The following is a 12,847-nucleotide window of genomic DNA, read 5'->3' on the forward strand; positions in this document are numbered from 1 at the left end:
CAGTGGATATATTTAAGGCAGAGATAGATAGATTCTTGATTAGTACGGGTGTCAGAGGTTATGTGGAGAAGCAGGAGAATGGGGTTAGGGGGGAGCGATAGATCAGCCATGATTGAATGGTGGAATAGACTTGACGTGCCAAATGGCCTAGTTCTGCTCCTATTACTTATGATCTTTGTCCCTGCACTTAAGAACTGAACCATTAAAGGGAGGGTCAATGATTTTGGATGCTAAGATAGGGTGAGAAAAATGGTTTTGACTGTAAAGTCACCTAGGCATCACTAAGAAGGTGACACAACCCAATGCCACAAAGTACCATCTCTTCTGAGGTAGTGTATGAAAGCCAGACAGCGGTGGAAACGGAAACATAGTACACACCGACGGCCCGCAATGTTCAAAGAACATCAGATCCTTAAAAGCAAACTCCCCACTCGTCAAATCTCATTCATTCACAAATGATACATTTGTATTTGACTTTTTAAAACTGAAAGTTGTGTAAATGATGGCTGCAGGATGGTTGCAACTGTTACTAAGTGAAATGTTCCAAAGATTTGCGGGGGAAAAAAAAGTGAAACTTTCATTACAAAATATGAAACTGATATGTCAGACCACTCATTTCACCACTGCCATCGGGAAGAAGGTACAGGAGCCTGAAAACTGTAACGTTCAGGTCAGGAACAGCTACTTCCCCACCGCCATCAGGCTATTAAACACGTCAACAAATAAGCTCTGAACTACAACAGACTTATTATTATTGCACTATAATTGTTTATTTATTAAGTGTGCGTGCGTGTGTATATATACACATTGAACTTTTTTTCTCCCGTTATGTACTATGTTTACATATTCTGTTGCGCTGCAGCAAGCAAGAATTTCATTGTCCTATCTGGGACACATGACAATAAACTCTCTTGACTTGCAGTGGAGAAAATTCAGCAGCCAATTAGCCACACAGCAAAATATATTACAAATAACATGATAGTCATCAGATCCTCTGCTATCAGATTTGTCTTAATGGACAAACAAGAACTTTTTGTTAGAATATGGTCTCCATTCATTGACTATTTGAAGGGGTAGATCGGCCCAGCACGGGAACCTAACCGAAGCTTGGACTCAGGATTAGATGAAAAGTTATGAAAAGTTATACTTTATAATCCACAAACTTATCTCCAAAGATGTATTATTAGTAAACCATTCCATTTTTTTTTAAAATCTTGACATTTGTGTTCTTTTTCTTTCCTCTTTCTTCCTATCTTTAAAAAAAAAAACTAGAAGCAGAACCAATCCACAATTGATAATATTAACAATGTACAACTAATATACCATATAACCATATAACAATTACAGCACGGAAACAGGCCATCTCGGCCCTACAAGTCCGTGCCGAACAATTATTTCCCCTTAGTCCCACCTGCCTGCACTCATACCATAACCCTCCATTCCCTTCTCATCCATATACCTATCCAATTTATTTTTAAATGATACCAACGAACCTGCCTCCACCACTTCCACTGGAAGCTCATTCCACACCGCTACCACTCTCTGAGTAAAGAAGTTCCACCTCATGTTACCCCTAAACTTCTGTCCCTTAATTCTGAAGTCGTGTCCTCTTGTTTGAATCTTCCCTATTCTCAAAGGGAAAAGCTTATCCACGTCAACTCTGTCTATCCCTCTCATCATTTTAAAGACCTCTATCAAGTCCCCCCTTAACCTTCTGCGCTCCAGAGAATAAAGACCTAACTTATTCAACCTTTCTCTGTAACTTAGTTGCTGATACATGAAATACTTTATATGTACATGAATATATGAAATGTTTATAATACGTTTGTTTCTAATAAAAATATATATATTTTTAAATCCTCTGCTATTAATAAAGTTGGGATAATTTAATAGTTAAGACAACTAATTCTCTAAGTTCTTTCATGGCTAGATGCGAGGGCAAACAGTAAACTAAATTTGAAATCTCATCCAAAACATAAAACTTCCACCAGCTCCTCAGTTCTGGACATGACAATCAGTTGCAGTACAGATAAGAAAGAATATTAAATATGATTCCTTAAATAAAAGATGAGATGCATCATGTGTTGCGTTGTAAAAAGAACAATGTCTCAGGTAGGTCAAACAAAAATAATCAAGATTGTGCTGGAGAAATATTTGAAATATTTGTATGACATTGCATTTGGACTTAGAAACATAGAAAATAGGTGCAGGAGTAGGCCATTCGGCCCTTCGAGCCTGCACCGCCATTCAATATGATCATGGCTGATCATCCAACTCAGTATCCTGTACCTGCCTTCTCTCCATACCCCCTGATCCCTTTAGCCACAAGGGCCACATCTAACTCCCTCTTAAATATAGCCAATGAACTGGCCTCAACTACCTTCTGTGGCAGAGAATTCCACAGATTCACCACTCTCTGTGTGAAAAATGTTTTTCTCATCTCGGTCCTAAAAGACTTCCCTCTTATCCTTAATCTGTGACCCTTGTTCTGGACTTCCCCAACATCGGGAACAATCTTCCTGCATCTAGCCTGTCCAACCCCTTAAGAATTTTGTAAGTTTCTATAAGAACCCCCCTCAATCTTCTAAATTCTAGCGAGTACGAGCCGAGTCTATCCAGTCTTTCTTCATATGAAAGTCCTGCCATCCCAGGAATCAGTCTGGTGAACCTTCTCTGTACTCCCTCTATGGCAAGAATGTCTTTCCTCATATTAGGAGACCAAAACTGTACGCAATACTCCAGGTGTGGTCTCACCAAGACCCTGTACAACTGCAGTAAAACCTCCCTGCTCCTATACTCAAATCCTTTTGCTATGAATGCTAACATACCATTCGCTTTCTTCACTGCCTGCTGCACCTGCATGCCCACTTTCAATGACTGGTGTACCATGACACCCAGGTCTCGTTGCATCTCCCCTTTTCCTAATCGGCTACCATTCAGATAATAGTCTACTTTCCTGTTTTTGCCACCAAAGTGGATAACCTCACATTTATCCACAATATACTGCATCTGCCATGCATTTGCCCACTCACCCAACCTATCCGTCACCTTGCAGCCTCCTAGCATCCTCCTCACAGTTAACACTGCCCCCCAGCTTCATGTCATCCACAAACTTGGAGACGTTGCATTCAATTCCCTCGTCCAAATCATTAATATATATTGTAAATAGCTGGGGTCCCAGCACTGAGCCTTGCGGTACCCCACTAGTCACTGCCTGCCATTGTGAAAAGGACCCGTTTACTCCTACTCTTTGCTTCCTGTCTGCCAGCCAGTTCTCTATCCACATCAATACTGAACCCCCAATACCTTACGATTTAAGTTTGTATACTAATCTCTTATGTGGAATAAGGAAGGATATTAAATATGATTCCTCAAATAAAATATGAGATGCATCATGCGTTGTGTTGTAAAAAGAACAATGTCTCAGCTAGGTAAAACAAAAAGAATCAAGATTGTGCTGGAGAAATGTTTGAAATATCTGTATGACATTACATTTGGACTTAGCACCTGGTCATCACCAGTTTTACGTTTACAGTAACTTTTATCATATCCAATTCAAGCAGACTTCAGGAAAGATGGACAGAAATGTTATGCGAAAAATATTTTACACCCCATATTTCGGATGGTAAAATCAGAGGCCCAGATATTAGCAATGTATGGAGGATACTTCAGCAGGAAAGAGTAGGGGGGACCTTAAAATTGCATGAAGATAGACACAAAAAGCTGGAGTAACTCAGCGGGACAGGCAGCATCTCTGGAGAGAAGGAATGAGCGATGTTTCTGGTCGAGTTCCTTCTTCAGACTGGTTAAGGATAAGGGAAATGAGATATAGACGGTGATGTGGACAGATAAAGAACAATGAATGAAAGATATGCAAAACAATAATGATGATAAAGGAAACAGGCCATTGTTCGCTGTCTGTTGGGTGAAAATTAAAAGCTAGTGTGACTTGGGTGGGGGAGGGATAGAGAGAGAGGGAATGCCGGGGCTACCTGAAGTGAGAGAAATCAATATTCATACCACTGGGCTGTAAGCTGCCCAAGCAAAATATGCGATGCTGTTCCTCCAATTTGCATGTAGCCTCACTCTGACAATGGAGGAGACCGAGGGCACAAAGGGCTGTGTAGGAATGGGAAGGAGAATTAAAGTGTCCAGCAACCGGGAGATCAGGATGGTTCACGCGGGCTGAGCGAAGGTGTTCCACAAACCGATCGCCCAGTCTGCGTTTGGTCTCGCCGATGTATAAGAGTCCACATCTTGAACAACGGATACAGTAGATGTGAAGTGCAAGTGAACCTCTGCCTAACCTGAAAGGACTGTCAGGGTCCCTGGACAGAGTCGAGGGAGGAGGTATAGCGACAGGGAGTACAGAGAAGGTTCACCAGACTGATTCCTGGGATGTCAGGACTTTCATATGAAGAAAGACTGGATAGACTCGGCTTGTACTCGCTAGAATTTAGAAGATTGAGGGGGGATCTTATAGAAACTTACAAAATTCTTACGGGGTTGGACAGGCTAGATGCAGGAAGATTGTTCCCGATGTTGGGGAAGTCCAGAACAAGGGGTCACAGTTTAAGAATAAAGGGGAAATCCTTTAGGACCGAGATGAGAAAAACATTTTTTACACAGAGAGTGGTGAATCTCTGGAACTCTCTGCCACAGAGGGTAGTTGAGGCCAGTTCATGGGCTATATTTAAGAGGGAGTTAGATGTGGCCCTTGTGGCTAAAGGTATCAGGGGGTATGGAGAGAAGGCAGGTACAGGATACTGAGTTGGATGATCAGCCATGATCATATTGAATGGCGGTGCAGGCTCGAAAGGCCGAATGACCTACTCCTGCACCTATTTTCTATGTTTCTATGACAGATGTTGCATCTTCTGCGGTTGCTGAGGAAGGTACCTGGGGAGGGGGTGGTTTGGGTGGGAAGGGATGAGTTAACCAGGGAGTTGCGGAGGGAATGGTCTCTGTGTAATGCGGAAGGGGTGGAGATGGGAAAATGTGGCTCGTGGTTGGATCCCATTGAAGGTTGCGGAAATTTCAGAGGATTATGTGTTGTATAAGACGGCGACAATACAATTGTATTGCATGAGATCTTTCTAGTGTGAAGGAATGGAACTCTAGACATTCTATGGCATACTAGACCATTCAGATTAATGGGCGGTCACAGTGGCGCAGCGGTAGAGTTGCTGCCTCACAGCGTTTGCAGCACCGGAGACCCAGGTTCAATCCTGACTAAAGGCGCTGTCTGTATAGATTTTGTACCTCCTCCCTTCTCCCCGTGACCACATGGGTGTTCTCCGAAATCTTTGGTTCCCCCCCACATGCTAAAGACGTACAGGTATGTAGGTTAATTGTCTTGGTGTATGTGTAAATTGTCCCTAGTGTGTGTAGGATAGTGTTAATGTGCAGGGATCGCTGGTCGGTGCGGACTCGGTGGGCCGAAGGACCTGTTTCCGTGCTGTATCTCTAAAACTAAAACTAAATCTTTGCTCCCCAGGCAAATTATTATGTAACCAGTGAGGGCAGACAAAATTCGTACATTATCCAAAACATGGATGTGAAAGGTACACAAAAATGCTAGAGAAACTCAGCGGGTGCAGCAGCATCTATGGAGCGAAGGAAATAGGCAACGTTTCAGGCCGAAACCCTTCTTCAAACTCGCTAAGTTTAGAAGGATATGGGCTGAATGCAGGTAGGTGGCCCTAGTGGAGATGGGGCATCTTGGTCAGCGTGAGTAAGTTGGTTCCATGCTGAATGACTATGACTAAACTCTAACGTGTCTTGAATGGGTTACAACTGTCTTTATGTTGTCTGAAACAGGGTTGCATCCATAAAAGCAGCAATCAACCTCCGTCTTATGTAACTGAACCTATCTGCAATGAGAGGCAACCTTACTGTAAACATAGACAATAGGTGCAGGAGTAGGCCATTCGGCCCTTCGAGCCTGCACCGCCATTCGATATGATCATGGCTGATCATCCAACTCAGTATCCCGTACCTGCCTTCTCTCCATACCCCCTGATCCCTTTAGCCACAAGGGCCACATCTAACTCCCTCTTAAATATAGCCAATGAACTGGCCTCAACTACCTTCTGTGGCAGAGAATTCCAGAGATTCACCACTCTCTGTGTGAAAAATGTTTTCCTCATCTCGGTCCTAAAAGATTTCCCCCTTATCCTTAAACTGTGACCCTTGTTCTGGACTTCCCCAACATCGGGAACAATCTTCCTGCATCTAGCCTGTCCAACCCCTTAAGAATTTTGTAAGTTTCTATAAGATCCCCCCTCAATCTTCTAAATTCTAAAGAGTACAAACCGAGTCTATCCAGTCTTTCTTTATATGAAAGTCCTGACATCCCAGGAATCAGTCTGGTGAACCTTCTCTGTACTCCCACTATGGCAAGAATGTCTTTCCTCAAATTAGGGCGAAGTACAACCTCCCTGCTCCTATACTCAAATCCTTTTGCTATGAATGCTAACATACCATTCGCTTTCTTCACTGCCTGCTACACCTGCATGCCTACTTTCGATGACTGGTGTACCATGACACCCAGGTCACGTTGCATCACCCCTTTTCCTAATCGGCTACCATTCAGATAATAGTCTACTCTCCTGTGTGTGCCCTCAGGTAATCCCTTGGTGAAGAACTGAACAAACTCATCAAACCTGAACTCAGCTGAGCATTAACTATTCTGTCTAGAGTGCTTGAAGCCTGGTTTACCTAGCTGCAACCTAGGGGAATCAGTCATACAACTGAACTGAACAATTACTCCTTTATTGCTAATACTAAAAGTACTGCATTTACAGAAGGAAATCTCGTGGTTTAAACACGTCATTCAGATTTTCAGTTACTGGCTGCATAGAACAAATTTCATTTGGTGGAAAAAAAAAAGAAATATCTTTAATTTGTTAGCTTAAATAGGTTACATTAATATTGACTACTTATGAAAGCAATTATAAAACAACTTTAGTATCACTCTGCCAGAGCACTATATTTAGCTAAATGGAAGAAATAGTGTTTGATCAACATCTTTCATGGTAACCATGACAGCAGCAATATAATTTAAATCTTACCCGGTGAGGATTCCATTTATCTCCTCCATTTATCTACCCTGGAAGCAATCTTACAGTAAGATAAAGAGACAGAATTGTCCATTGAATCACTCATTCTATGTTCTTAGTGAGAATATGAAGGAACTGGGGCGAGGGAATTAGTTTATACAATGGGTTTTGGAGGTGAATTGGCTGCAGTAAATTGTCCAAATGTGTAGTGACTGGTTTTGAAAGTGGGATACAGAACTGGTGTGAGCAGGTGATCAAAGGTTGGCATGGATTTGGTGGGCCGGAGGGCTGGTTTCTATGCTGCACCTCTTCGCAAGTACTAATTAATACACTATGATTATTTTATTTTGTAGGAAGGAACTACAGATGCTGGTTTAAACCGAAGATAGACACAAAAAGCTGGAGTAACTCAGTGGGACAGGCAGCGTCTCTGGAGAGAAGGGATGGGTGACGTTTCGGGTTATTTTATTAATATTTTATGTGAAATTGTGTTTAATTACGCACTCTAAATTATTGGAACCAATCCCTGTGACCAATGACTGGGACCTGGAGCTCTGGAGCCCTTACTTAAATCTCCTAACTTTCTCTTCTGTTTAGTAGACCCTCCTTGGACACTGGTCTAAAGATCTCTTCCTTTGGCTCAGTGGATTATCAGATTTGACTTCAGTGAAGAGGCTTTTGGTGTATTTCATTAAGAAGACAATATTAATGCAAGCCACCCTGGAGTTGCTGGTTACATTTCTCTACGTGATGACAGAGTAAAATGAATGGTTTTGGTTGTAAAGAACAATGGGTCAGCACAGTGGTGGAGGTGCAGCAGGCACGAAGGTTGATTCCTGATCTTGTGTGCCATCTTTGTGGAATGTCCCTGCTCTTCACTGTGAGCGTGTTTGTTTCCTTTAGTTACTTTGGGGTTCTCTCATGTCCCAAAGGTGTTGCGTTACGGTCCTGAGTGGCTAGGTGAGTGGTAGAATCTGGGTGGGGTGGGGGTGATGAGTGTGTGGGGAGAATACAACATAATTGAGTACAGTTTTGGTCTCCTAATCTGAGGAAAGAAATTCTTGCCATAGAGGGAGTACAGAGAAGGTTCACCAGACTGATTCCTGGGATGTCAGGACTTTCATATGAAGAAAGACTGGATAGACTCGGCTTGTACTTGCTAGAATTTAGAAGATTGAGGGGGGGATCTTATAGAAACTTACAAAATTCTTAAGGGGTTGGACAGGCTAGATGCAGGAAGATTGTTCCCGATGTTGGGGAGGTCCAGAACAAGGGGTCACAGTTTAAGGATAACGATCTTTTAGGACCGAGATTAGAAGAAAAAAAAATCACATAGAGAGTGGTGAATCTGTGGAATTCTCTGGCACAGAAGGTAGTTGAGGCCAGTTCATTGGCTATATTTAAGAGCGAGTTAGATGTGGCCCTTGTGGCTAAAGGGATCAGGGGGTATGGAGAGAAGGCAGGTACAGGATACTGAGTTGGATGATCAACCATGATCATATTACATAGCGATGGAGGCTCGAAGGGCCGAATGGCCTACTCCTGCACCTATTTTCTATGTTTCTAGAATGGAATTAATGTTGAATTTAGTTACTGTAAATGTTTGGGAGATGATTGGAATGGGCTAGTTGGGCTAAAGAGTATTTCTGCACTGCCTCTAACTGTGATTCTCTTCAACAACGTGAAGACATAAATGTAACTTCTTTATTTTGCAACTATGGATAACATCAAACAATCATTGGCTGAAAGGTTATGGGTGAAATCTTGGCAAAGCATATGAGTAGTGTGCAAAAAAACAAACTGCTGGAAGTTTCAAACAACACCTGTGGAGGCTGCAGAACGGTTGACATTAAGTCGAGACCCTGGATCGGGACTGAATGCCGGTTCTCAACCCAAAATGTTAATCATCCCTTTGTGTTCACAGATGCTGCTTGACCTGCTGAGCCTTTCCAACTGTTTCTGTCTGCCTGAAGTGCACAGGGATAGTATAATATATTAAAGACATTATACAAGCAAGAATTATTTTAAATAATGTATTTCATACAGCAGCAGAATCATAATATCTCTCAAGAGATTGATGTCCTGAGTTGGCTTGGAACGTCTCTTCAGACTGAAGAAGGGTCCGAACCAAAATATCGTCTGTCCATTCCCTCCACAGATGCTGCACAACTCCATCTGCCATTTCTCCATTCATTTCTGTGGTTGATCTATATCCCGCTGTATACTTTAATGGTAGAAAAAAAAATGCTGGAGAAACTCAGCGGGCGAGGCAGCATCTATGGAGCGAAGGAAATAGGCAACGTTTTGGGTTGAAACCCTTCAGACTGAAGGTCTTTAATGGGCTTTCTCACTGTCTGCAATGGCGGCAATCTTGGTGTCGTTTGTAAACTTACTAATCAACCGTTCCACATTTATGTCCAAGTCATTTATATATATCTCATAGTTAATGAAGCACTTTTGAAGCATAGTCACTAAACCTCACACTAATAAAACCTGGCTGTAATTTCACTGCTACATTTTAATGGGCTGCTACATTTCAACAGAGACCAAAACTGCTTCAGGACATCCTGACATTTGGAAATATTCTCTGTAAACTCCTTATTTTATTTTAGATCACCTCGATCACCTCTGACTGAGTCAATGTCACTGCTTGAAAATTGATGTGAGCGCAGCATTAGACCAGAGTTCAGATGCAAACCCAAATCCATCAACAAGTTTGGTATTACACATATCATAAACCTGAATTCAGCCCAATTTTCTCAAGTGAACTCCAGTGCAATTTTTTAGTTCAACTACTCTCAACATTGCTCCAAAATGTAGATGCATCCATTTCTTTGGCAGATACAATTATTTTGGTTTTTCAGAGCAGATAAATCATAGAAACATAGAAAATAGGTGCAGGAGTAGACCTTTCGGCCCTTCAAGCCTGCACCGCCATTCAATATGATCATGGCTGATCATCCAACTCAGTATCCTGTACCTGCCTTCTCTCCATACCCCCTGATCCCTTTAGCCACAAGGGCCACATCTAACTCCCTCTTAAATATAGCCAATGAACTGGCCTCAACTACCTTCTGTGGCAGAGAATTCCACAGATTCACCACTCTCTGTGTAAAAAATATTTTTCTCATCTCAGCCCTAAAAGATTTCCCCGTTATCCTTAAACTGTGACCCCTTGTTCTGGACTTCCCCAACATCGGGAATAATCTTCCTGCATCTAGCCTGTCCAACCCCTTAAGAATTTTGTAAGTTTCTATAAGATCCCCCCGCAATCTTCTAAATTCTAGCGAAATCAGAAAGACTGTAGTATTAGAAATGAAGATTAAAAAATACTAGCTGGTGGAAATCTGAAACAAAATCATAACCATAACCATATTTTACTAGCCAAGTATATTTTGCAACATACGAGGAATTTGATTTTCCAAAAATAGAAAATGCTGGAACAACTCAGCAAGTCAGACAGCGACTGCAGAAAGGGAAACAGTCAGTGCTTTGTGTCGGTAACTGGGAGGAAATAAATGTTCAGTAGGTGGGAGAGGGATATGTAGAACAAAGGGAATGGATCTACGTTTAGTTTAGAGATACTGCACAGAAACAGGCTCTTCAGCCTAGCGAGTCCGCACATTAACACTACCCTACACACACTAGGGACAATTTACACTTATATCAAGCCAATTAACCTACAAACCTGTACGTCTTTGGAGCGTGGGAGGAAACCGAAGATCAGAAAAAATCCACAGGGTCACGGGGAGAACATAGAACGGGATTGAGAAAGATAGATCAGCCATGATTGACTTGCGGAATAAACTTGATGGGCTGAATGGCCTCATTCTACTCCTAGAATTGCAGCAGATGAGAAGTCTGGTGGAGGTGGAGTGATCTTTCTTTCCTTGCTAGACTAGTGTATGGTCCATGGATACAAGGTTCTTAATGCCATCTCAAATGTTGGTCATTAATTTGAGCATTCTGGGCCAGAGGTTCCCACAAGTTGGAGGAGATGCTACAATTTCTCAAAGAGGATTTTCCTTTCTCCACCTGGTAACCTGCCATGTTACTTTCTGTCAGTTGATGGTCTGCTTTGGAGAATTGGTGTTGGGCGTGCAAATGATGTGACCTGCTCATAGAGTTTTGGAGGTGGGGACATTGGCGTGGGTGCAGACACTGACTTAATTTACCTAGTTTGCCGGTGAACTTAGAGGATTTTGCAAAGCCTTGGTGGTTTCTCTCCAATGCTTTGAGGTACTTGCTGTAAGCAATGTGTGGCTTCAGAAGCACATAGGAAGGTCATTGTAGAATATTTGAAGTCTTGATCTTCAAACAGCCTTTTCTCGACTGGCCAAAGGGTGTGCAGGTGCACTGTACAGCAAGGGCAGTTGATAGAGGATCTCAGTCTTTGTGGAAACAAAGTGCAAGGACCTTCCCCTTGGTACACTTCACTGGATGAGCTGGTGAGGTGTTTGAACTGGTGCATACACAAGCGTTGCCTGCAGACTACAGCTCAACTGATGTAGTTGGCATGACTTAAAAAGGCCAATGGTGGTTAGAAAGAGGGTAGTTCACTGATAAGCATGGCGTCCACTCATTCTTCAACACTGTCAAGGTCATCTATGACCTGAACAAGGAAGTTCTCCACCCCACTAAGAATCAGGAGTGGAGGTGGACTAATCAAGGACAGATAGGCAGACAACCCCCACTGGAAGCAACACTGGAAGAACTCCTCTATCACGACCCTGCCCTTGACTCCATCCCACAGAAAACTGCCCTGGCCATTTTTCCCACCAACCCAAACCAACAAAACATCGGAGAAAAAAAAAACAAGGCTTCGGAACAGATGACGATGCAAAATTTGGCAAAGGTAATTAATTCTTAAAGACACATTTCATAACCTCATCTTCTATGTAGGAAGGAACTACCAGATGCTGGTTTAAACCGAGGATAGACTGGAGTACCTCAGCGGGACAGGCAGCATTTCTGCCGAGTAGGAATGTGTGATGTTTCGGGTTGAGATCCTTCTCCGTCAGTCTGAAGAAAGGTCCCGACCCGAAACATCACCCATTCTCTCTCTCCAGAGGTGCTGCCTGTCCCGCTGAGTTACTCCGGCATTTTATGTCTAACCCCATCTTCTGTGATTGGGAAGAAGGGAACATGCCCCAGAAATGCCATGCTCATGACTGATCTGACAGTGGCAGCTATAGAGGTCTCCTGCCAAAGGGTTTTCTCTACTACTACTGCCCAGCAGCCACAAATCTACCTGAATCACAATGCAGATTCTGCCTGCTTAGAGTCACAATTATTACATTTTGCTACTTCAAGAGGAATGTAGAGAGCAGAGGACGTACACACCATTGAGGATAAATGGGGATACTGTGGATAGGGTGAGCTGTTTTAAATACCTGGGAGTCCACATCTCAGAGAATATGACATGGACATCACACGCTGCAGCACTCGTGAGTAAGGCAAGGCAGCGCCTTTACCACCTCAGGCAATTGAGGAAATTCAGAGTGTCTCCGAGGATCCTCCAGTGCTTCTACTCAGCGGCTGTGGAAAGCATCTTGTCCGGAAATATTACAATCTGGTTTGGGAATTGCTCTGCCCAGGACAAGAAGGCTCTGCAGAGAGTAGTGCGTTCGGCCGAATGCACTATGGGAACTTCACTCGCCCCCCTGCAGGAACTATACATCAGGAGGTGCAACTCCAGAGCCAATAAAATCATGGGAGACCCCTTCCACCCCTGCAACGGACTGTTCCAGTTGTTACGGTCAGGCAAACGCCTCCGTTGCCGTGCG

The 12,847-nt window shown here is 43.0% G+C and overlaps 1 protein-coding gene and 1 long non-coding RNA gene across 9 annotated transcripts in view; one reads left to right on the forward strand and one right to left on the reverse strand.

The window, feature by feature from the left end:
- The window catches only part of ctnnd2 (catenin delta 2), a 1,121,748-nt gene that overhangs the window by 253,213 nt on the left and 855,688 nt on the right, over positions 1-12,847 (reverse strand). The gene's annotated exons all lie outside the window — the stretch shown is intronic.
- Positions 1,602-5,053, forward strand: LOC116970486. Its single transcript, XR_004411159.1, has 4 exons — positions 1,602-1,612; positions 2,606-2,609; positions 2,659-2,662; positions 4,935-5,053. It is a non-coding gene; the product is annotated as an uncharacterized LOC116970486 (long non-coding RNA).

Source organism: Amblyraja radiata, chromosome 2, assembly GCF_010909765.2.
Source record: "Amblyraja radiata isolate CabotCenter1 chromosome 2, sAmbRad1.1.pri, whole genome shotgun sequence".
In the NCBI taxonomy this organism is placed as follows: domain Eukaryota; kingdom Metazoa; phylum Chordata; class Chondrichthyes; order Rajiformes; family Rajidae; genus Amblyraja; species Amblyraja radiata.